Source organism: Bombus vosnesenskii, unplaced genomic scaffold (genome assembly GCF_011952255.1).
Source record: "Bombus vosnesenskii isolate JDL3184/JDL3185 unplaced genomic scaffold, Bvos_JDL3184-5_v1.1 scf7180000016279, whole genome shotgun sequence".
Taxonomy (NCBI): domain Eukaryota; kingdom Metazoa; phylum Arthropoda; class Insecta; order Hymenoptera; family Apidae; genus Bombus; species Bombus vosnesenskii.
Genome location: NW_022884348.1, coordinates 1970360 through 1974764, shown reverse-complemented (window position 1 = coordinate 1974764; position 4405 = coordinate 1970360).

Sequence of the window (4405 nt, the reverse complement as noted above, 5' to 3'; positions counted from 1 at the left end):
GATTGGACGGATCAGCCTCGACCGTCTATTTTTCACCGGCGCCACCGCTCTCAGTTTTGACCGATGATGCATCCGCGAGTAGATTCGCCAACTGCCGGATAAAAGCTCGGTCGGTGCATTTCGGGCGAGCGCGCACGCGAACGCTCGCGGCCTCTCGCGACAGAGATCAGCTTCCAATGCCTCGTCGAACGATTGCATGCGCGATGATTGTTCGAGACGTTCGTTGACCCTCTCTGTGTACCGTTTCTCGACGGCCTTGTGCAGGTCTGTCCCTCGAGATAATCTCTTTTGAAACCTACAGTTTTCCCTCAATAACTTTCTTAAACTCCGATAGGTCTTTGTAAAATTCGACAATAGTTCTCTTCTCAGAGGCTATTTTTCCTTCGTATTACCTTTCAATTTGCTACGGAGGCAACAGGTTCACAGGTCGTTCGGCAGCTTTACAAACAATTGACCGATGTTATTGCCACGAGGAGCAGTTTTGTTTCTCCGTGTTTCAATTGGATTTGTTCGTCGTGTGACTAATTTCATCGAACGTTAAACGAAATTTTCGTAAAATGAATCGTACGTTTAGCTTTTCTGCGACATGTCGTTGGAGTCACGTGCTTATTTCATCAGAAATAGAATGGCGAATAGTTATTGCGAGCGAGGTCAATGCTCGGTGTATCTAAAAACTGATAGAAAGATTTTTGTCTTATTTCCCGTAATTTACGATCGAATTACATATTCTCCACTATCTTGTTTACAAATATTGTAGAAAAAATATAAATAATAACTAGCTATATGCAGCGACGAAAAAGAGTATCGACAGAGATTACATAGCTATTCTTGTAAAATCTTATACGAAAGTCTGGTTTGTGACAATGCTTCGTCGCTGTATATTTTCTTGATGTTATCAATTCGACTTAAGGTTCATCTTTATGGAACACCCCACGAACTTCTTATTTGGGAATTTTCGATTGACTTTGAAGAACGTCTCATCGATTGTTCCCTTAATTAAACGCTGATCGAACGAGCAATTGTTCAGCGAATACAGCGGTTTGCGTGGCGTATACGTTATCTGAAATAATGCAGCGTCGCTGAATGTTGAGCGAACGGAAATTTTTGTTTAAATATTAAAAACTACATTTATACGATGCAGGAGTTTAAAGACTTGTAATTTTTCGAATGGAACACGTAGATTTTATTTGTACAACAAGTTTTATGCAATTTTTACGAACACGACTAAATAAATGAAAATTGATTTCCTATCAGATAATATAGCGAGTACGTACCTTTACCTTGAACAATTTTTACGTTTCTGCGCGTTTAAATTTCTCATAAATGCAAAAAGATCTCTCTTTCAACAATGCAATTTCTATATCCTATTAGAATTCAAATATCTTTTGAAGTTGTGAAATTTCATAATGAAAAAGTTGGATCTTGAAACATAGAAGTTGAAACTGTGAAAGACAACGAAACTATTGGAAATAGATATTCGAATCGTTGCGGTGCAACTATTCACACTTGGAGAGTTTCGAGAGTCGCAGGATCAGGGAACTTTTCGATTTATGGATTCACGCTATGGTTAGATATTAATGGTGGAAGATGGAAGAGATCGAGGAGATCGCGTAAGCTCCAATAAATTCGAGTGTTTTAAATTTCAGGCGAACCGAAAAGATTTTCTATGAATTATTATTTTTTTATTATTATTTTCTTTTTATTATTATTACATATCGCGTCTATATACATCTACGTCGTATCAATAATATCGTAAAACATCTGCGTACATGTCGTTTAATTAATAAATACATTTTTTAAATGTCCAATAATCCCTCAAAGTACGTCAAAGTACATCACCATAAAAGTAAACTATGTAAGAACCTTCCACGTCATAAATATTTCACTTCTGAAGTGTAAAGATTACCTTCCAAACCTTTGACAGATATGCTTTCTTTCTCTATTTAATAAGCCTGGGTAGACCTGGTCGGTAGATTAAAGCGGTTGCCGTAAAGATACATATGTCATACTTAAATTGTAGCCGACTCATAACTGTTTTACGTTTAAGTCTAATTTCTTTCAGGTACTTGCCGAGACCCAGTGACCTGCCTGTTCATTGTTGCCTTTTCATTCTTAGCAGCTGAGAAATTCCGTGAAAGTAATTTGCAAGAGTCTCTTTATGAAAAGAAAAATAGTTTTATTTGGCTATATAAATTTAAGCTTTCAGCAATTTCTCGTTTTGTGCTACGATTTGCGTCCAATTCCTTTATTCGGTCTGTGTCGTACTCGACTTTTCTCCCAAAACGTAATGCAACTTTGAGATCAAAATTTCGGAAATCAATTCCGACATTGGCGTTTGATCAATACATTCCCTCCATACACGATGTACAATTTTTCTTTTTTTTTTTTTTTTGTTTCTGCCGTATTTTTATCTTTACGATAATGAAAACTTTTATTCTATATTTTCGACTTCTTTTTCCGCGTAGAATCACCCCTTTTCCGCTTGTACCACCAGTTACCAACCACCCTGTATATGAAATATCTTTTCTTATTTCCATTAGGAATCGCAATATTTTACCATATTTATATACAATGACTTACGAAAGTGCTTGAGCACTCGCTACAGAAAATTTTTATGAACAGGTATATTATGCGGAAACTATTATGTATACTATATTATACACATATATATGTCGGGTTATCATTAGGATTTAAGGCGCGTAATGTTTCTTCGTTTGAATTAGTCATTGTTTTACAAAACAGAGAATATATTTACGCGAATAAACAAGATTTTACAAAATATTATGAATAATGAGTTTAATAAATGATAAGATTAACAAACGATAAGTTTAATTAATAATTAGATTAAAGAATAATAAGTTTAACGAACAATAAGAGGAACGAATAATATGTCTTACGAATAATGAATTTAACGAATAACGAGATTAACGATTGATAGGTTTTACGAATAATGAATTTAATTTACGCTATTAACGATGTTCCGGGGTTCAAACGAATCCACGGTCAACGGGATAACTCTTTACTACGCGTAGAATAATTTTAAACACAAAAATACGATTGCCGAGACACTCGGTAAATTGCTCGATGTATCACTTTCAAAAGGCGATCGCACGAATGAATATCCGATAAAAATCTTTTTCGCTATACGACTGCATTTGTTTGTTATATGCTCGCTGGAGACATCGAGAAGGTTCCAATCGTTGTTGCTAGGCAATTTCTGTCAAAAGTTTGTTGTATACTCTTTCGAGAAAGATCGAGAAACATCGAGAAAGATCCAAACGCCGTTACTAGGCAGTTTCTGTCTGGAGATTGATTCCTAATACAACGTGTGTCCCATTATACCGACATCTCCAAAGTACAATTCTATGTGATTTCTAGGGAGAACGATACAATCGATCCACACCTTCGTCAGGCAAAACGTTTATCCCGTGACCGTGGCTACGTTCGGCGACCAGTTGTCACCTCGAACCCACTTTCGCTTTCACAAATATCAAACAATTACAAATGACAATTGCTTAATTACAGTTATGATAAAATCTAGGCTAAAGCATTAGAAGGCTCCCTCAAAATTGCAAAGGGAAGGCTCCGGTTTTCCTTTCATCTCCGACATATATATATATATATTATTCTGAAACTTTATTAACATTGCAATGAGACACGATCATCGTGATTGTATTAGTGAAATTTGAAACCAATTCGAAAATGTATATAAAAGATTGCAAGGTATTTATTGGAAAATCTGATAAAAAATTAGTATATGACGCATGTTAATCACTATTATAAGCATCCTCTATTATTGATACATACAAAATCTAATAACCAATAAATATGATAAAAATAAAATGTTCAGAAATTGTATACCTTGTACGGATATAGATTTAAATAATATACACTTGAAATATATGAAAAGTATACCGTACACTCTATACAATCATACTATGCTATACAGGTAGTTCGTAATTACTTTACAGTATTTGTTTGCTTTATTCCCTGCTTGCATACCTGCTCGGGTGCGAAGGATATATAAGGCCCAAATTTTTCTCGTGGCCACTAGTTCTACTGTTATTCTGGTGCGGGAAACATGGAGTACTTAAAATCGCTCCTTGGCTTTAACACGAAGAAGAAGGTGGACTTTATGTCAAAATTACCTCTAGAGATATCTCAGTTAATACTCCGGCAGCTGGATCCTGAGTCTCTCTTGACAGTAGCGCAAGTTTCGTATACATGGCACGAAGTATGTAGTTCTGATTGCTATTTGAAAAAAACAGCAAGGGACTATTTAAAACAGAAAAAAGAGGAAGAGGAACAGAAAGGAAAGGAGAATGACAACGACGACGACTACAACGACGACGACGACGACGACGCCAACGACGACGACGTCGACGACGTCGACGACGACGACGTC